This window comes from Ranitomeya variabilis, chromosome 3 (assembly GCF_051348905.1).
Source record: "Ranitomeya variabilis isolate aRanVar5 chromosome 3, aRanVar5.hap1, whole genome shotgun sequence".
Classification (NCBI taxonomy): domain Eukaryota; kingdom Metazoa; phylum Chordata; class Amphibia; order Anura; family Dendrobatidae; genus Ranitomeya; species Ranitomeya variabilis.
The window spans coordinates 550588079-550610435 of record NC_135234.1 but is presented as its reverse complement, the minus strand read 5'-3'; the positions used below and the strand labels follow the sequence as shown (position 1 = coordinate 550610435).

The 22357-nt window shown below is 42.5% G+C and overlaps 1 long non-coding RNA gene across 2 annotated transcripts; it reads left to right on the top strand.

Annotated features, from left to right (window-relative positions):
• Nucleotides 1-537: 537 nt before the first annotated feature.
• LOC143818373 (uncharacterized) lies at nucleotides 538-21586 on the top strand. 2 transcript variants are annotated; one of them, XR_013224494.1, is made up of 4 exons: nucleotides 538-726; nucleotides 10369-10455; nucleotides 10699-10802; nucleotides 21469-21586. It is a non-coding gene; the product is annotated as an uncharacterized LOC143818373 (long non-coding RNA). The 2 variants fall into 2 exon arrangements; XR_013224495.1 differs by lacking the exon at nucleotides 10699-10802 and having other exon boundaries at nucleotides 21469-21547.
• The last annotated feature ends 771 nt before the right edge of the window (nucleotides 21587-22357 follow it).

The window sequence follows — 22357 nt, the reverse complement described above, 5'->3', positions numbered from 1 at the left end:
ACCAATATGTTCATTAATACATATAAAGTATGACATAATTGCAAAAACATACATGTATTAGACATTGTCTATCACATATTATAATATCATGGACAGATAACTGCAAGCTCCCTTGTTTGGATCAGACTAAAGGTTTACAGGTTATAGCAGACACTGCGCTTCTATGCACCTCTATGAAGCTGGGTTTCCATATATTTGGCCATAAGACTTTTTTTTTAATCCAGCATTTCACTGCCAAGCTGGTAGATAAAAAAAAGGCCAGAAGGCCGCATATCTGGTAGCCCTGGCCTTATAAAGTTGATGTAAGAACAGATTCCAAAGTTTGCCACGTCATCAGGCGCATCACTTCTTGCACTAGGCCCCTCAAGGTGCAAGATCAAAAAAACTGCTTGCGAAATACTGTAAAGGCTTGTGAAGGATCATCTATTGTACCTGTAGCAAATAAATTACATTTTTAGGTACTGCTACGTAATTTTTAGAATGAATATTTAGAATCACAATAACACTGTATTTTTCGGATATCAATGGATGGGCGGAGGCCACCACATCGCTTCAATGGATGTGCGGGGGCCTCTGGGCTTTCACAAAATGCCAGTGCAGCACCCAAACCACAGAGCACCGCTGAACCTGCTGCACCAGCCTGGGAAGGGGGTGTGATCTTCACCCTGCAGCGTCGGACCGGGACCGCCACAGTATCACCCGACTCCTGCTGCCGCCACACAACTTGTAAGTATATTCCGACTATAAGAAGCACCCCCATTTTCCCCTAAAAATTTTGGGGAAAAAAGTGCATCTTATAGTCCGAAAAATACAGTAATTCCAAAGACTTTTAACATTAACGGGCACCACAGTTGCTCAGTGCAGCCTTGAAGCGCTGGTGTCCTGGGTTCAAATACCACCAAGGACAACATCTGCAAGGAGTTTGTATGTCCTCATGTTTGTTTGGCTTTCCTCCAGGTACTCTTGTTTCCTCCTACAATTGAAAGGCATATTAGTAGAGAATTTAGATTGTGAGCCCTAATGGGGACAGCGATGACAATGTCTGTTAAAATGCTGAAGGATTATTGGTGCTATATAAGTGAGTAAAATAAATAAATAACATGCAAATATATATATATGTATACAGTACAGACCAAAAGTTTGGACACGCCTTCTCATTTAAAGATTTTTCTGTATTTTAATGACTATGAAAATTGTAAATTCACACTGAAGGCATCCAAACTATGAATTAACACATGTGGAATTATATACTTAACAAAAAAGTGTGAAACAACTGAAATTATGTCTTATATTCTAAGTTCTTCAAAGTAGCCACCTTTTGCTTTGATGACTGCTTTGCACACTCTTGGCATTCTCTTGATGAGCTTCAAGAGGTAGTCACCAGAAATGGTTTTCACTTCACAGGTGTGCCCTGTCAGGTATAATAAGTGGGATTTCTTGCCTTATAAATGGGGTTGGAACCATCAGTTGTATTGTTCAGAAGTCTGGTGGATACACAGCTGATAGTCCTACTGAATAGACTGTTAGAATTTGTATTATGGCAAGAAAAAAGCAGCTAAGTAAAGAGAAACGAGTGGCCATCATTACTTTAAGAAATGAAGGTCAGTGAGTCCGAAAAATTGGGAAAACTTTGAAGGTGTCCCCAAGTGCAGTTGCAAAAACCATCAAGCGCTACAAAGAAACTGGCTCACATGAGGACCTCTGCAGGAAAGGAAGAACAAGAGTCTTTTCTGCTTCTGAGGATAAGTTTATTCAAGTCACCAGTCTCAGAAATCACAGGTTAACAGCAGCTCAGATTAGAGACCAGGTCAATGCCACACAGAGTTCTCGCAGCTGACACATCTCTACAACAACTGTTAAGAGGAGACTTTGTGCAGCAGGCCTTCATGGTAAAATAGCTGCTAGGAAACCACTGCTAAGGACAGGCAACAAGCAGAAGAGACTTGTTTGGGCTAAAGAACAGAAGGAATGGACATTAGACCAGTGGAAATTTTTTCTTTGGTCTGATGAGTCCAAATTTGAGATCTTTGGTTCCAACCACCGTGTCTTTGTGCGACGCAGAAAAGGTGAATGGATGGACTCTACATGCCTGGTTTCCACCATGAAGCATGGAGGAGGAGGTGTGATGGTGTGGGGGTGCTTTGCTGGTGACACTGTTGGGGATTTATTCAAAATTGAAGGCATACTGAACCAGCATGGCTACCACAGCATCTTGCAGCGGCATGCTATTCCATCCGGTTTGTGTTTAATTGGACCATCATTTATTTTTCAACAGGACAATGACACCAAACACACCTCCAGGCTGTGTAAGGGCTATTTGACCAAGAAGGAGAGTGATGGAGTGCTACGCCAGATGACCTGGCCTCCACAGTCACAAGACCTGAACCCAATCGAGATGGTTTGGGGTGAGCTGAACCGCAGAGTGAAGGAAAAAGGGTCAACAAGTGCTAAGCATCTCTGGGAAGTCCTTCAAGGTTGTTGGAAGACCTTTCCTGGTGACCACCTCTTGAAGCTCATCAAGAGAATGCCAAGAGCATGCAAAGCAGTCATCAAAGCCAGAGGTGGCTACTTTGAAGAACCTAGAATATAAGACATATTTTCAGTTGTTTCACACTTTTTTGTTAAATATATAATTCCACATGTGTTAATTCATAGTTTTGATGCCTTCAGTGTGAATGTACAATTTTCATAGTCATGAAAATACAGAAAAATCTTTAAATGAGAAGGTGTGTCCAAACTTTTGGTCTGTACTGTATATATATATATATATATATATATATATATATATATATATATATATAATTGTGTACAGCCAGGACACAACTAGAAACAAAGATACACACTTTGTGCACCTGCCTGGTATCCAAAATGGAGTAGGACAAGCCTGCATATAATGTTTCCAAAGTTTGCCATGTCATCTGGAGCATCACTTCTTGCACTATTTTTTTTTCTTGCACGCCAGTCTACAGTAGAAGCTAATAAAAAATAGCCCTGATGACATCTCATGCCGTTTTGACATCAGTTCTCATCAGTTGACAAAAGAATAATAGAAACGTGCTCTAAGTGTGTTACCCCCAATATAAGATACAGCGAGCAATGGATTGTATGTGCTTACCTGTCTGCATTGTGACCTGGCGCAACTTCGTACTTGTTAGAATGAAGGGCTGCTGCTCCAACCGGTAACCCACACACCTGTGAGAAGAAACGTATTCAAGGCAAACAGGAAAAAGAGTGTGGTGATTTCCTGAATGAAATAGAGGGTGTACGTTCTCTGGATCTTTATTTTTACAACGCTTTTTGAAGTTGTGTAGATTCCTTCATCGGGTATACTATAGGAGGAGGGGTCGACTCAACTTCAAAACACGTTGTATGAATAAAGATCCTGAGTACATACACCCTTATCGTCACTAAGTGGCATTGCCTGGGAATCACCACTATTTTTCCTTTTTGGTTTGTCATTAGTCTATTTGTGTATTGTATGTTACCCCTTCTCATATACAGCACCATGGTACTCTAACAATAATTAATAATAATTCCCCTTACTGTTGGGGTTCCTCAAGGATCAATCCTAGGCCCCCTCCTCTTCTCTTTGTATACTGCCCCTATTGGACAAACAATCAGTAGATTTGGTTTCCAGTACCATCTCTATGCTGATGACACCCAATTATACACCTCTTCTCCTGTTATCACGCCGACCTTTTTAGAAAACACCAGTGATTGTCTTACCGCTGTCTCTAACATCATGTCCTCCCTCTATCTGAAACTGAACCTGTCAAAAACTGAACTCCTCGTGTTCTCTCCCTCTACTAACCTACCTTTGCCTGACATTGCCATCTCCGTGTGCGGTTCTACCATTACTCCAAAGCAACATCACAAACAACAGCCTTGGGGTCATCCTTGATTCCGAGCTTTCATTCACCCCCCACATCCGATCACTGGCTCGCTCTTATCTGCATCTCAAAAACATTTCTAGAAATTGCCCTTTTCTTACTTTCGACTCTGCAAAAACTCTTACTGTTTCACTTATTCATTCCCGTCTGGACAATTGTAACTCTCTACTAATCGGCCTCCCTCTTACTAAACTCTCCCCACTCCAATCTGTCCTGAATGCTGCAGCCAGGATCGTATTCCTCACCAACCGTTACACCGATGCCTCTACCTTGTGCCAGTCATTACACTGGCTACCCATCCACTCCAGAATCCAGTACAAAACTACTACCCTCATCCACAAAGCACTCCATGGCTCATGGCCACCCTACATCTCCTCTCTGGTCTCAGTCTACCACCCTACCTGTGCCCTCCGCTCCGCTAATGACCTCAGGTTAGCATCCTCAATAATCAGAACCTCCCACTCCCGTCTCCAAGACTTTACAAGTGCTGCGCCAATTCTTTGGAATGCACTACCTAGATTAATACAATTAATCCCCAATCCCCACAGTTTTAAGCGTGCCCTAAAAACTCATTTGTTCAGATTGGCCTACCGCCTCAACGCATTAACCTAACGATCCCTGTGTGGCCTAATAAAAAAAAAAACAAAAAAAACCCATAACCAGGTTCCTCGTATCATGTTCTCATACACTTTATGCAGTTAATAGCACTCTGTTTCTGTACTGTTACATACTTAGGCAGTTAACTGGTTCATGCAGCTTTACATGAACACCCGAGCCTTACACTATGGCTGGTCCAAATAACTAAAGCAATTGTTACCATCCACCTCTCGTGTCTCCCCTTTTCCTCATAGTTTGTAAGCTTGCGAGCAGGGCCCTCATTCCTCCTGGTATCTATTTTGAACTGTGATTTCTGTTATGCTGTAATGTCTATTGTCTGTACAAGTCCCCTCTATAATTTGTAAAGTGCTGTGGAATATGTTGGCGCTATATACCGTATATACTCGAGTATAAGCCGACATGAGTATAAGCCGACCCCCCTAATTTTGCCACAAAAAACTGGGAAAACTTATTGACTCGAGTATAAGCCTAGGGTGGAAAATGCAGCAGCTACCGGTGAATTTGAAAAATAAAAATAGATGCTCCATACCGTTCATTATGGCCCCATAGCTGTGCCATATAGTGCTCTGCACCGTTCATTATTGCCCCATAGCTGTACCATAGAAAGGTGTGCCATATAGTGCTCTGCACCGTTCATTATTGCCCCATAGCTGTACCATAGAAAGCTGTGCCATATAGTGCTCTGCACCGTTCATTATTGCCCCATAGCTGTACCATAGAAAGCTGTGCCATATAGTGCTCTGCACTGTTCATTATTGCCCCATAGCTGTACCATAGAAAGCTGTGCCATATAGTGCTCTGCACCGTTCATTATTGCCCCATAGCTGTACCATAGAAAGCTGTGCCATATAGTGCTCTGCACCGTTCATTATTGCCCCATAGCTGTACCATAGAAAGCTGTGCCATATAGTGCTCTGCACCATTCATTATTGCCCCATAGCTGTGCCATATAGTGCTCTGCACCGTTCATTATTGCCCCATAGCTGTACCATAGAAAGCTGTGCCATATAGTGCTCTGCACCGTTCATTATTGCCCCATAGCTGTACCATAGAAAGCTGTGCCATATAGTGCTCTGCACCGTTCATTATTGCCCCATAGCTGTACCATAGAAAGCTGTGCCATATAGTGCTCTGCACCATTCATTATTGCCCCATAGCTGTGCCATATAGTGCTCTGCACCGTTCATTATTGCCCCATAGCTGTACCATAGAAAGCTGTGCCATATAGTGCTCTGCATCGTTCATTATTGCCCCATAGCTGTACCATAGAAAGCTGTGCCATATAGTGCTCTGCACCATTCATTATTGCCCCATAGCTGTACCATAGAAAGCTGTGCCATATAGTGCTCTGCACCAGGGCTGGACTGGGAATAAAATTCAGCCCTGGCATTTGAAGTTACACAGGCCCACTTGTCACATGGTGACTGTATAATATCTTTGTACACTTGTAGGCAGGGCCGGTTTTAGACAAAGTGGGGCCCTAGGCAAAGTTTCAAATAGGGCCCCAAATGCTAACATATTGCACATCACACAAAAGCATTTCGGTTGTATTTATATGCGCTGATCTCAGGCCGCTAAATGAGTTTGATCGACAATACTGAAGTTGTTCAACGCTTGTTTCCGGGCCTCTTTCCACCTGCTGAGGATTAATGATGGGACAGAATGATCACTAATAGATCACTAACAGATCACCATACAGTATCATGTTATCAGCAGCACATCTACAGTTTACAACGGCGATGTGCTGCTGAAAACAATGATTTTTGTTCCGGCAAAAACAATCTGAATATGCAGTCCTCCTTATATTATAATGTGCACCATAGTCCTCTATATATTATAATACACTCCTCATAGTGCTCCATATAGTATAATGCACCGCCATAGTCATCCATGTAGTACAATTCACTTCTCATAGTATAATGCACCCCATAGTTCTTCATGTAGTGTAACATATTCCCCATAGTCCTCAATACAATATAATGCAGCCCACATATTGTATAATGCAGCCACCACCCTACAGAATATAATGCAGCCACCCCAGAGTATTATGTAGCCAACCCAGAGTATAATGCAGCCACCCCATAGAATATAATGCAGCCCCCTCATAGAGTATGATGCAATCACCCCTCAAAGAATATAAATATAATACAGCCCCCCATAGAATATAATGTAGCCCCAAATAGAATATAATACAGCCCACCTCCCCACAGAATATAATGCAACCCCATCAAAGAGTATGATGCAATCATCCCTCATAAAATCTAATACAGCCCCCCATAGAATATAATACAGCCCACCTCTCCATAATATTTAATGTAGCCCCCATAGAATATAATGCAGCCCCCATATTATATAACACAGCCTCCCCCATAGAATATAATATACCCCCCATAGTATATAACACAGCCTCCCCCATAGAATATAATATACCCACACAATAGTATATAACACAGCCACATAGTACATAACACGGCCTCCCTATAGAATAGAATATACCCCCCATAGTATATAGCAAAGCCCGCATAGTATATAGCACAACCCACATAGTATATAGCAAAGCCCGCATAGTATATAGCACAACTCGCATAGTGTATAGCAAAGCCCGCATAGTATATAGCACAACCCGCATAGTATATAGCACAACCAGCATAGCATATAGCACAACCCGCATAGCAGATAACAAAGCCCACGTAGTAGTATACAGCACAGCCCACACAGTAGTATACAGCACAGCCCACACAGTAGTATATAGCACAGCCCACATAGTAGTATACAGCACAGCTCACGTAGCAGTATACAGCACAGCCCAGGTAGCAGTATACAGTACAGCCCACGTAGCAGTATACAGCACAGCCCACATAGCAGTATACAGCACAGCCCACATAGCAGTATACAGCACAGCCCATGTAGTAGTATAAAGCACAGCTCACGTACTAGTATACAGCACAGCCTACACAGTAGTATACAGCACAGCCCACACAGTAGTATACAGCACAGCCCACATAGTAGTATATAGCACAGCCCACATAGTAGTATATAGCATAGCCCACACAGTAGTATATAGTACTGCCCACACAGTAGTATACAGCACAGTTCACACAGTAGTATACAGCACAGCCCACACAGTCACACAGTAGTATATAGCACAACCCACACAGTAGTATACAGCACAGCCCATATAGTAGTATACAGAACAGAACACATAATAGTATATAGCACAGCTCACATAGTAGTATATAGCACAGCCCACACGGTAGTATACAGCACTGCCCACACAGTAGTATACAGCACTGCCCTCACAGTAGTATACAGCACAGTCCACACACTAGTATACAGCACTGCCCACACAGTAGTATACAGCACAGCCCACACAGTAGTATAGAGCACAGCCCACATAGTAGTATACAGCACAGCCCACATAGTAGTAAACAGCACAGCCCACATAGTAGTATACAGCACAGCCCACATAGTAGTATACAGCACAGCCCACATAGTAGTATACAGCACAGCCCACATAGTAGTATATATCACAGCCCACATAGTAGTATATAGCACAGCCCACATAAAGGTATACAGCACAGCCCGCATTTCTCCCCCCCGAGAATGGCCCCACAGTCCAGTAAAAAGAAGCAAAAAAAAACCACTCCTCACCTCTCCTCGTGCCCGCGTTTCTCCCTGCTTCTGTCTCGGCGGCTGCCGCTGCACTACCTGGCACACAGTGAGTGCGCGCGCACCTGCAGTGTCAGAGGCAGAGCGGGGAATGATGGGAGAGTGAGCGTCAGCAGACGCTCTCTCCTCCATCATTGCATTCAACTGTACCGGCGTCATGGACGCCGGTATAGTTGAATGCAGTGGTGGCGCTGGTGGGGGTGAGTTGGCGCACAGCGGCCCACTACTGGCACCGGCCCTTCTGGCATTTGCCAGAACTGCCTGATGGCCAGTCCGGCCCTGCTCTGCACCATTCATTATTGCCCCATAGATGTGCCATATAGTGCTCTGCACCATTCATTATTGCCCCATAGCTGTACCATAGAAAGCTGTGCCATATAGTGCTCTGCACCGTTCATTATTGCCCCATAGCTGTACCATAGAAAGCTGTGCCATATAGTGCTCTGCACCGTTCATTATTGCCCCATAGCTGTACCATAGAAAGCTGTGCCATATAGTGCTCTGCACCGTTCATTATTGCCCCATAGCTGTACCATAGAAAGCTGTGCCATATAGTGCTCTGCACCATTCATTATTGCCCCATAGCTGTGCCATATAGTGCTCTGCACCGTTCATTATTGCCCCATAGCTGTGCCATATAGTGCTCTGCACCGTTCATTATTGCCCCATAGCTGTGCCATATAGTGCTCTGCACCGTTCATTATTGCCCCATAGATGTACCATAGAAAGCTGTGCCATTGCTGCTGCTGCAATAAAAAAAACGACATACTCACCTCTCTTGCTTGCAGCTCCTCAGCGTCCCGTCCCGGCGTCTCTCTGCACTGACTGATCAGGCAGAGGGCGGCGTGCACACTATATGCGTCATCGCGCCCTCTGACATGCACAGTCAGTGCGGAGAGACGCCGGGAAGACGGAGCGGCGCCCGGCGTGTGGAACGCGGACAGGTGAATATGTAATACTTACCTGCTCCCGGCGTCCCGCTCCCTCCCCTGGACAGCTGGTCTTCGGTGCCGCAGCCTCTTCCTCTATCAGCGGTCACCGTTACCGTCATTAGAGGAATGAATATGCGGCTCCACCCCTATGGGAGTGGAGTCCATATTCATTTCTCTAATGAGCGGTCCCACGTGACCGCTGAACAGGGAAAGAGCTGCAGCACCCGGAGACCGTGGGACTGCAGGGACAGCGCCAGGAGCCCCGGAAGCAGGTAAGTATGCCTCAGCGCCCTCTCCCCCTCACCCGCCGACCCTGCCGCCGACCATGACTCGAGTATAAGCCGAGAGGGGCACTTTCAGCCCAAAAATTTGGGCTGAAAATCTCTGCTTATACTCGAGTATATACGGTAAATAAAATTGTTATTATTATTGTTATTATTATAAAAATTGATAATAATAATTTTAAAATGAAATATGTACTGTATCATTAGGATATGTAACTACTGTAGGAGTAGAACCAGCCATTAGAAAGCAAGTATCTTGCAAGAGGAATTTGTGAAAAACATATTTTTATTATATTTGATTAAAACATATAGATTTCTTCCCCAAGTGTCTTGTGAACCTTAACACACCATGCGTTTTGGATTACTTCATCATCATCCTCAAGCAGTAACAAGCGACACATTGGTAAACTGAATACTTGTACCTTCTAACTGTAAGAGTAGGTCCCAAATATGGGTGTAAACGGCCATTTAAATGTGACCTTAATGAGATATCAGCAGCCTAGTTTGTACTTTATGCTGCATCGTGGTTTTATACGCAGACACAGTGTGCTCGGGAGCATACATGCTTTCATCTGCTTCCATGCAGGTTGTCTTTGTTGCAAATTATCTGCAGAGAAAAATTCATATAGCCAGTGTCCATCACAAGTTAGAAGTATTTAAGCCATTAATGTGATGCATAAAGGAAATATTTTTGACACATGGAATTATATTTCTTTCATGGTTTTTGACACACAAATATCATTCCATTAATCCTCTTGAAGCACATACCCTTTTAATATATAGCCCTCTGGCTATTTGGTCTAAACTGTTGGTTTCTGGTTACTCCCTGATTCATTTCTTGTTCTTTGCTTTTTGTACGTTTTTACCCTGTGGCTTTAAATTAAATGAAGTGTGGTTGATAGTCAGTGCTAGTTTCTTGTGAACAGTCAAGGTACTTCATCACTTTTAAAGAAAAGTTTTAACTTTTCTTATTAGGTATGAAATTATTGCTCTACATGGAACTTAAGAAGTTGAAGAATGCAATTATTTAAAGGATGCAAGAATCAATATAATTTGCGTATAGTAAGTTTTTTCTAATTGGGTTCTGGAAATGAAAATGCCTTTCACTGCTTAGAATGTGTAGCCATAGAGTTATATATTTGTAAAATATGAGCATACTTGGCATTTCATTTCTCTTCAATATCTTCCCAACTTACATTTTTTGCAACATTTTCTTTTGCCACTGAATTAATAATACCTTCCTCTATCAGTCAGAAGCTAAATTCTCACATTTTATACATTTTTTAACATGTTGCTTTTGTTTAGAAGGGTAATGACATCACTGCAATTATCATGCTTGCGAAATACTGTAAAGGCTTGTGGAGGATCATCTATTGTTCCTGTAGCAACTAAATTACAATAATTTTCAGGTACTGCCACACAATTTTTAGTATGAATTTTTAGAATCGCTTTGCACTGACGAGGGGCAGTACCCCGAAACACAGTGTCTGCAAATTGACATTCTGGTTTGGCTTTTATCCTAAGTCATGTGACAAGGCTCATTAAAGGGTTGACATTGATTTTTAGGATTGCTACTTCCAATATGTGGCACTAGAGTTCTACTCCTCCTCCTCTCTGAAGAGACAATTTGAATATTTCCCAGAGGAGCATTGCGGCTTTAAGTCTCCTCATCTTGGCATGGTTAGTGTTAGGTGTCGAGTTCCCGCCGCTGCACAGGGGGAATCTCGAACCATGTCCTCTGCGGTCTCCCATTCTTCCCCAGCCGCAGTGGAGTCTGCTCAGCAGAGACGTAGGTCCCAGCGTCTGGCTCAAGCTGATACTTTGCGGCTGGTTACGGCTGCTGCTCCAGGTTCAGCCTTTGTAACCAGCATTAATCAGTGGCGAGCAGACGTTCCTGGCAACCCACCAGATGGAGACCCCACTTGGAGTCTCCATATTTCAAAAAATGATTGTCACACATCACTAAAGTGGCATCAATTTCCATAGAGTAGAAACAGCATAATAAGCCTCTGACACTCCTTCTACTACAGGCAACCCACCAGATGGAGACCCAATTTGAAGTCTCCACACTTCAAAAAATTATTGTCACACACCACTAAAGTGGCATCAATTTCAACAGAGCAGAAATAGTATAATAGGCCTATGACACACCTTCTACTACACGCAACCAACCAGATTGAGACTAAACTTGGAATCTCCACATTTCAAAAAATTATTGTCACATACCACTAAAGTGACATCAATTTCCACATAGTTGAAACAGTATAATAGGCCTCTGACACACCTTCCACCTCATGCAACCCACCAGAGTCACCCAATGCCCAGTCAGCGAGATGTATCGCCCCTGCCCATGTTTGCTCATCCAGGTGTCAGTAATGAAATGCAACCTGGCAGACACAGATTTTGTCAGGGAAAGGGTGATGTCGGCAACATGCTGGTATAGAGCAGGCACAGCTTTCTTAGAGAAGTAATGGCAACTGGGCAACTGGTGCTGGGGGTCTGGGAAGGTCATAAACTTTCTTAAACCATCTGTATCCACCAGGTGGAAAGGCAGAATTTCCGTGGCCAACAGATTGGAGATGGTGGCGTTCAAGCTCTTAGCTTTGACATGTGCAGGAGGAAACGTTCTTTTATGTGACCACATCTGTGGGATTAAGGCCTGGCTGCTGTGCTGAGAGAGGGTGAAGTGCGGAGAACAGGACAAACTGTTGAACTAGGAGTGAGGTGCAAGCGGAGATGTTATGGTGGATTGAGAAAGATGTGTTGTGCTAGGTGATTCAGAAGCAGCAGGCATGTCCACTACCATAAAAGCTGATGGGCTCTCGATCCTTCCGACTGTAGGCAGTAAGCAAGTGGAGTTTCTGTGGCCAGAGACCTGTGTGACAACACTTGGCACGGTAACAGAGGAGGAAAAAGTAGCAGGTGTGGCTGATGGGGTGGCCGGTGGTTGACAAGGCCCATTACTCAGCATTTTGGCTCAGTGAGATTCCCACACTAGGGCATGTTAATCACTCATGTGCTAGTTCGTGTATGCAATTGTCAAACTATTGCAATTTTTGCTTCTACTGAGTTATTTTTTGCAAATTTGGCAAATAACGTGAGTTGGGTCATCCTTTGGGGTTTCAAAAAAGACCCAGGCTAGGCAACCCTTGCCTCCCCTGCAAACTGCACATTTGTGACCGATGCTGGCCACAGCCAGAGTTGGGGCTGAGGATGCAGCGCTTGTCATGGTTGCATCACCTTGTGTCTGTGTGGGAAGCCGCAACATAACTTCCTTGTCTTTCTCCTCCTCTGCTGAGCTACTCAGCTGTGTACCTCTGGGTTCACACAAAGTGGAATCTACCACTTCATCATCATCCTCTATGTTCTCACACTCCTCATCCTGAGAATCACTCTCCTGCTCTACCTGCCCTGACACCACAGTACAGTCCGCGTGTGCATCTGGTATGTGAGTCTCATCAGGATCACCTCCACCCTCAGGGAATAAAATCTGGTGATGAGGGTCTGGATTCTGCTCAGACCCTACTTTTTTACTTTCCTCCTCTGGATTCTGTGAATCTTTGGAGAAGACCTATGATGCCACTGGAATATAATACATAGTAACATAGTTTTTAAGGTTGAATGAAGACTTTAAGTCTAGTTCAACCCATATCCTAACCTAACATGCCCTAACATGTTGATCCAGAGGAAGGTAAAAAAAAACATGTGGCAAACAGTAAGCTCCACATTGAGGAAAAAAAGTTACTAGTTCCCTGGATCAACACCCTATCAAGGAATCTAGTGTAAATAACCTGTAACATTATACTTTTCAAGAAAGGCATCCAGTCCCTTCTTAAATTTTAGTAATGAATCAATCATTACAACATCATATGGCAGAGAGTTCCATAGTCTCACTGCTCTTAAAGTAAAGAATGCGCATCTGTTATTACGATTGAACCTTCTTTCCTCTACACGTAGAGAATGCCCCCTTGTCCCCGTCTCAGGTCTATGAGTAAAAAGATCATTAGAAAGGTCTTTGTACTGTCCCCTCATGTATTTATACATTGCAATAAGATCACCTTAGCCTTCGTTTTTCCAAACTAAATAACCCCAAGTGTAATAACTTGTCTTGGTATTGCAGACCCCCAGTACTCTAATAACCTTGGTCGCTCTTCTCTGCACCCACTCTAGTTCAGCTATGTCTTTCTTTTACACTGGAGACCAGAACTGTACACAATATTCTAAGTGTGGTTGCACTCTAGACATATATAAAGGTAAAATTATGTTCTCCTTATGAGCATCTATGCTCTTTTAATGCATCCCATTATTTTATTTGCCTTTGCAGCAGCTGCCTGACACTGGCCACTAAATGTGAATTTGTCGTCCACCCATACCCCCAGGTCTTTTTCATTGACAGTTTTGCCAAGTGTTTTACAATTAAGCACATAATTATACATCTTATTTCTTCTGCCCAAATGCATGACCTTACATTTATCCCCATTAAAGCTCATTTGCCATTTACCAGCCCAAGCTTCTAGTTTACATAAATCCTCCTGTAATATAAAATTGTCCTCCTCTGTATTGATTATGCTGCAGAGTTTATTGTTATCTGCAAATATTGAAATTCTACTCTGTATGCCCCCTACAAGGTCATTAATACATAATTTAAAAAGAAGAGGGCCCAATACTGACCCCTGTGGTACCCCACTGCTAACCACGACCCAGTCCAAGTGCGCTCCATTAATAACCACCCTTTGTTTCCTATCCCTGAGCCAGTTCTTAATCACTTACACATATTTTCCCATATCCCCATTCCTCTCATTTTATGTATCAACCTTTTGTGTGGCACCATATCAAAAGCTTTTGAAAAGTCCATATACACTATGTCCACTGCGTTTCCTTGGTCCAGTCTGGAACTTACCTCTTCATAGAAACTGATCAGTTTTTGTCTGACAGGAACAGTCCCTAGTAAACCCATGTTGATATTGGGTCATGAGGTTATTCCTCTTCAGATACTCCAGCATAAAATCTCTTAGAAAACCCTTCAGGATTTTACCCACAGTGGAAGTTAAGCTTACTGGCCTATAATTTCCAATTTCAGTTTTTGTCCCCTTTTTGAATATTGGCACCACATTTGCTATAAGCCAGTCCTGTGGTACAGACCTTGTTAGTATGAAATCTTTAAAGATTAAAAATAATGATCTATCTATGACTGTACTTAATTACTGCAGTACTTGGGGGTGTATCTCATCCGGGCGCGGGGATTTGTCAACTTTAGTGATTTTTAGATGTCGCAGTACTTCCTTCTGGGTTAAGCAGGTGACATTTAATGAGGAATTTTTGTCATCACTGATCATGTTGTCCATCATGGGATTTTCTTGTGCAAATACTGTTGAAAAAAAAGTCATTTAGCATATTGGCTTTATCCACATCCTCATCCACCATTTCACCCAGACTATTTTTAAGGGGATCAACACTATAATTTTTCACTTTCTTACTATTTATGTAGATAAAGAATATTTCGGAATTATTTTTGTTTTTTTGTAAATTCTTTATTTTTGGTAAAATAAAAGAAGATTACAACCATGTCAAAATTATAGTCATGACCAATGACAATTTGCAGTATAATTGACTTGTGAAATGGAAAGAGGAAGAGGATGTGGACATGGGGAAGGAAGGAGGGGTTAAGAGGTAGGTAGAACAGGATTAGAAGGGAAAAATGGGTAAGAGGTAGAGGGATAACAACCAATTAACCAACAATCAATGCAGGTACACACGTTAAAGCCACAGTAATTCAGCTAACTAAACATCGGGAACTATATGAAAGGGCAATTACAATCAGAAAACCTTATTAATCATTGTCTACTTGCATACTCTTCCAGGGCAGCCAAATTTTCAAGTAGAAATCATGGTTGTGAATTTCCCAGCTTGAGAGTTCCTCAAGGCGAGAAATTTGGTTTATCTTAGAAATCCATTCGCGCAAAGTAGGAGGAGACTCATTTTTTCAATGTATAGTTATTAAGTGTTTCACAGCACTGAGCAATAAAGGAAGAGGTCCATGTTTTACTGGTTTGAAGTTTTTTGACCGGCATGAAAGAATGGCTTCAGAAGCCTGTAGAGCACCCTGAAATAGCTTTAATCTTTTAAGAGTGAGATTAACATCATCCCAAAAATCTCTTATTATTGGGCATTCCCAAAATATATGTGTATGGTGACCCTTTTGATTGTGGCATCTCCAGCAAGTATTAGTGTCTGATAACCCTAGATGATGAAGTTTGACCTTGTCATATCCCATCTGGTTAGAATTTTATAAAAACTAAAAGAGAATTACGAAGACGTATTGGTGAACATCTGGGAGACATAAAGCACAAACGGGACACACCTATAGCCCAGCATGTCAGATGTTTTCACTCAAATGACAGTAGAGTAATTTCTTTTTGTGTCCTGGAGGTGGTGCGACGTAATCCCCGTGGTGGCAACCTGGATAAATTGCTCCTTCAAAAGGAGTGTCAGTGGATTTTTAGGTTACGCACTCTTGCACCTTATGGCCTGAATGAACAGCAAAATTATTGCTGTTTCTTATGATGGGTATATCTACCTATTGATATTAGCTAGCTTTTCCTATTGAGGTATTATGCCTGATATATATTTATTTATCTTTTTTTGTGTATTTTGTTATTTGCAGCATTATCACCGGGTTTGGTTTTTTATGGTATTTTTTTATTTGTATTCGTATTTTCCTGTTTTTTGTTTATGTATATATTAATGAAGGTGATGAAGTTTATTATATATTTATCACCTTTATGTATTCTTGTGGTACCCTTTGAGAGATAGGTGAATTGAATACCCAGGGTCTCTTATATCGAAGTGGTTTGTTATTTTTCACTTTATCCGGCGCATTGTCTGTTTTTTAGTGCTCTCATTGCACTGTGCGGCGCATGCGCTGTTGTCTTGATGTTTCTATGGAGCTCCTATGGTCTTCAACATCATGGTGGTGTGTTATCCTCTACCGTTTGTGCATCCGGCGCATGCGCTGTTCTTTAGCGCCTTTATCGGACATTTCCGGGATCTCCTGGCGATGGAGGTACTTGTTGCTTTTCACTTATGTGTGGGGCCGCCGTATGCTCCAATATCATGGCGTTATACATATGCTTTGCCTGTTCCCGCTAACGTGTACATCCTGGATGAGGGCACGGTTACTGACTTTTAGCATTAAACAGGAAATACATACGTCTCCTGCATTTGGAGATCATCTATTTAAAGATGGCCCTTAGGTATGTCGCTGCAGCCCTATCGTTTTTTATATCTGTCTACTGCCATATTATCTTCGTTACTCTCCTGATGAACCCATGGTTATGGGGGAAACGCGTCGAGAGGTGGATTATGGAGTTTGTTTGCCCTATCTTAATGCATACTGGATGAAGCATTAGCTGGGATCTACTATTGCAGCAGATGAGTATATCATTACAAACACTGATGTGTGTCTTTATCTGCTTATAGCATTCCCTCTGATTTATTGGTATTTATTTTACATCCAGGTACTAAATAATCGCAATGCGACTACAGTGGCCCGCGCTCAGGGGTGTGTATATTATAGTAAAAGATTGTAGGCGGCTAACATAAGTATACAATGAATGATACTTGGATCGCTACAATGGTATACAATATATGGTGCTTAAATCACTAATTAAATGCTTAGACCTGCTGTAGAAAGCATATGAGTCAATATGTCATAAATGTATTTATGCCCGTATCGGCTATGTAGAAGTTGCTTACTGTGATTGCTGCGCTGTTCCAGTGTCCTGAGTAGACCCCGGCCTGGAGTCCGCTGTGAGATACGATGCGGCGTCTGTGCAGGGCGGGGGGGGGGGGGGGGTTTTGGTGGAGAAGGAATCGGCAGCTGTAGCGGTACCTGGGAGCCCCGGCCGAGGCGTCCCTGGTAACCGCGAGGAGAAAAAAATGGCCGCTAGCGCCGGCTCGCTGGTGCCTGCAGAGTGACGTCACTATGGTACGGAGCGGTGCTGGAGCCAAAAAGGTGGCGACAAACCAACGCGTTTCGAAGGTGCTCGGCCTCGAACCCTGACGAAGAAGGCCGAGCACCTTCGAAACGCGTTGGTTTGTCGCCACCTTTTTGGCTCCAGCACCGCTCCGTACCATAGGGGCTCCCAGGTACCGCTACAGCTGCCGATTCCTTCTCCACCAAAACCCCCCCCCCGCCCTGCACAGACGCCGCATCGTATCTCACAGCGGACTCCAGGCCGGGGTCTACTCAGGACACTGGAACAGCGCAGCAATCACAGTAAGCAACTTCTACATAGCCGATACGGGCATAAATACATTTATGACATATTGACTCATATGCTTTCTACAGCAGGTCTAAGCATTTAATTAGTGATTTAAGCACCATATATTGTATACCATTGTAGCGATCCAAGTATCATTCATTGTATACTTATGTTAGCCGCCTACAATCTTTTACTATAATATACACACCCCTGAGCGCGGGCCACTGTAGTCGCATTGCGATTATTTAGTACCTACATTTCAATCCCAGGATAGGCACAGATCCTGTGTGGTTCCAGCAGCTAGGGGGGTCTTTTCATTCTATTCCACTCCACTGCCCACTCCTCCTGTCTCCCTGGTGGCGAGCGCCATAGTGTGCGTTATTTTCTCTCGCTTTTATTTTACATCCAGTTATGTTTTGTGGGGACTTCTTTTGTGGCACTTGTTGCTATCTATAGCTCTTTGTAATACTGGTATTACTTATGTGTTTATTTTGTTATTTTTCATTGTATCATTAGTGGTATATATTTGTATACATCTAGTTTTCCTATCCCTACCTTACAGCACATTGTGGGGGTGGGCCTGTTATGCTGTATTAAGTGGTATCACATATATTTACAAGTTATTTACAGCCACTTGGCTTTCTGTTTCACACCCTGTTTCTTATAGGGAGTGTGTAGTTAACCAGGGACAGCCACCGCACGAGCGGGGGCGCCATTCTCGTTTTTCTTAGGGTGCCTACCCCCGCACCTAGGTAGGAAGATAGTTCATAGGGTTGCAAATTTATATTTGCCCTAGTGGTAGGGTTAGTATCTGTGTTTCTATACACCCTTCTAGTTATATCCTGTATATCACTTTTTGTTATATTTTACTATCCTAGTTAGACATATAGGTAAATTATCGTTACATGGTTCCAGTATAGGGCCTTTTCTATTTGTTGGGGTTATTATCCCCTTTATACTCTTGTATTAGATAGGGGTTTGGTTTTAATATTATCAATAAAGTATCCTTTTATGGGGGTTTTTTCCATTTGTAAGCCATTTTTTGTTTTTCCCTCAGTTAGTATTTTTGGTTAGTAAGTCTTCCTTTATTAAGTGTTTCACAGCACTGAGCAATAAAGGAAGAGGTCCATGTTTTACTGGTTTGAAGTTTTTTGACCGGCATGAAAGAATGGCTTCAGAAGCCTGTAGAGCACCCTGAAATAGCTTTAATCTTTTAAGAGTGAGATTAACATCATCCCAAAAATCTCTTATTATTGGGCATTCCCAAAATATATGTGTATGGTGACCCTTTTGATTGTGGCATCTCCAGCAAGTATTAGTGTCTGATAACCCTAGATGATGAAGTTTGACCTTGTCATATCCCATCTGGTTAGAATTTTATATGAATTTTCTTGAAGTAAAATACAGCATGAGAAACCTCGGGCATAGAACAATATTTTGGCAATCTGATCATCTGAAAAAATAACATTTAGTTCTGATTCCCAAGAGTAAATAAATGAAGGTTTAAACTTTTGGGGAGGAGCAATAAGGCGAGAATATAAACGTGATATGAGTTTTGTTCTTGGAGATGGTAATTTAGTCAAGAGGTCCAACCTAGATCAAGTAGTTTTAAGTGGATATTGTTGCCTAAATTGTAAAATAATTCGCTTTAAGGCCCCGTCTCACATAGCGAGATCGCTAGCGAGATCGCTGCTGAGTCACAAGTTTTGTGACGCAACAGCGACCTCCATAGCGATCTCGCTATGTGTGACACGTACCAGCGATCAGGCCCCTGCTGCGAGATCGCTGGTCGTGTCGGAATGGCCTGGACCTTTTTTTGGTCGTTGAGGCCCCGCTGACATCGCTGAATCGGTGTGTGTGACACCGATCCAGCGATGTCTTCACTGGTAACCAGGGTAAACATCGGGTTACTAAGCGCAGGGCCGCGCTTAGTAACCCGATGTTTACCCTGGTTACCAGCGTAAATGTAAAAAAAAAAAACAGTACATACTCGCCTTTCGGTGTCCAGGTCCCTTGCCGTCTGCTTCCTGCTCTCACTGACTGCCGCCGTACAGTGAGAAGTGAGAGCACAGCAGTGACGTCACCGCTGCGCTCTGCTCTCACTGTACGGCCGGATCTCAGTCAGAGCAGGAAGCAGACGGCAAGGGACCTGGACACCGAAAGGCGAGTATGTACTGTTTGTTTTTTTTTACATTTACGCTGGTAACCAGGGTAAACATCGGGTTACTAAGCGCGGCCCTGCGCTTAGTAACCCGATGTTTACCCTGGTTACCCGGGTGCTGCAGGGGGACTTCGGCATCGTTGAAGACAGTTTCAATGATGCCGAAGTCGTTCCCCTGATCGTTGGTCGCTGGAGAGAGCGGTCTGTGTGACAGCTCCCCAGCGACCACACAGCGACTTACCAACGATCACGGCCAGGTCGTATCGCTGGTCGTGATCGTTGGTAAATCGCTTAGTGAGACGGGGCCTTAACATGTTGCTCTTGAAGAACATTTTTTGGTTGGGCTAGTGCATTTCCAGGCCAAACATTATTCCTGAAAATTTTGTTATCATAAAAGCTGCTTAAGGCTTCTTTAGGTAACGTTGGCCAAAGATTATATGGGTCGTTAAAACCAGAATCCACAAAAAGCGGTATAGCAACAATAGGTGTCAATGTAGATGGAAAGGAGTCTGGAGGGAGGTAATTGAGGATTAAACATTTAACACGTAGGGTAGCCAAGATTACTTCATCTGATCTAAGCGAATCGGGTGGTATCTTTCGGGACCACAAAAATGGTATTCCCTTGAGACCTAATAAAGCTAAATCTATGTTGTCTTGATCTCCTTTCTCGTGACTGAGCACAATTTTCAGCCATCTACTCAAATGTATAGCCTTATAATAGATGTATCGGTCAGGAACCCCTAAACCCCCTGAAGAATTGGAGTACAAGAGGAGTTTGTATGACAACCTTGCTGTTTTCTGTTTCCATATAAATCTAGATATTAGGGATTTTAAAATTTTGAAAAAAGTGAAGGGAAGGGGAATAGGGATCATATTCATGCAATATAAAATTACTGGCATGATGTAGGTTTTGAAAACATTAATGTGTCCCATTCAAGATAAAGTGGGTAAATCAAATGACTTCATCAACGTTTCTATTTTCTTTAATAAGGGAGAATAAATCGACAGGATCTCTAGTAATCTATTCCTAAGTACTTTAAAGAGGTTGTAGACCAGGAAAAGGGGGTTAGTTTACGAAGGGTAGTTAGTTGAGTACTTGTCAAGGTTATATTAAGGGCTTCTGATTTTGTGGTATTAATTTTGAACTTAGATAGCAGGCTAAATTGATGAAGTATATCAAGAATATTAGGGAATGCCCTGAGGGGATTAGTAATAATAAAAAGTAAGTCATCTGCGAACGCTAATGTTTTTAATTCCAGCTATCCTATTTTTAGCCCCTCAATGTATTCATCTTGTCTAACTCTTTGAATCAACGTCTCTATGATTAATATAAATAGGGATGGGGAATTTTAGGATTATTTTTACTGGAAATGAGTCTCTCTGTCTCAATCTTTGCTGCCTTGATTTGCTTTTCGCAGAATTTATTTAATTTTCTGTATTTATTTAATGCTTCATCACTACCTACTTGCTTTATTTCTCTAAATGCTTTCTTTTTGTCACTTATTGCGCCCCTTACATCTCTATTTAGCCATAGTGAGTTCCTCCTTCAATTTCTAGTATGTTTATTCCCATACGGTATATCTTGTGCACAGGTCCTATTCAGAATGCTAATAAATGTCTCCCATTTTTTTCTGTACTTTTATGCCTCAGGTTATCGTCCCAGTTTATTGCACTAAGATCATCTCTCAACCGTTGGAAATTTGCCTTCCTGAAGTTTAGTGTCTTTGTAACCCCTCTACTACACATCTTATTAAAGGATACATTAAAACGTATTATTTTGTGATCACTATTACCCAAGTGACCCCCAACCCTTATATTTGATATGCGGTCTGGCCTGTTGGTTAATATTAGGTCTAGCAGTGCCCCCCTTCTTGTTGGGTCCTGAACCAGTTGTGAAAGGTAATTGTCTCTCATAGTTGTCAAAAACCTATTACCATTCTGTTCCTCAATGTATTTTAGGGTAGTTGATGTCCCCCATAATAAGGACTTCTTGAGTCGCTGCTTCATCTATTTGCTTTGCGAGGATATTCTCTGTTGCTTCCATTATTTTTGGAGATTTATAACAAACCCCTATCAGTAATTTATTATTTTTACCTCCTCCCCATATCTCCACCCACAGGGACTCTACATTTTCATTAGATTCACCTATATTATCATGCAGGATGGGTTTTAAGGCTGATTTTACATATAAACACACCCCCCTTGCTTATTTATATGGTCATTTCTGAACAGACTATAGCCCTTTAAGTTAACAGCCCAGTCATGGCTCTCATCCAGCCATGTCTCAGATATTCCCACCATGTCATAATTATGTTCAAACAAAATTAATTCTAATTCCTCCATTTTGTTGGTGAGGCTCCTGGCATTAGTATACAAGCAATTTATGTATCTCTCTGTACCTCTATTCTTTCTTAAATTATTAACTCTTCTAACCCCACCCCCATGCCACCCCCAGTTTTTTTTATTTGTGCCCAGGTCACTATCTTCACTATCTGCTCTCCTATAAAATGAATACCCTCCCCCCAGTCCCTAGTTTCAA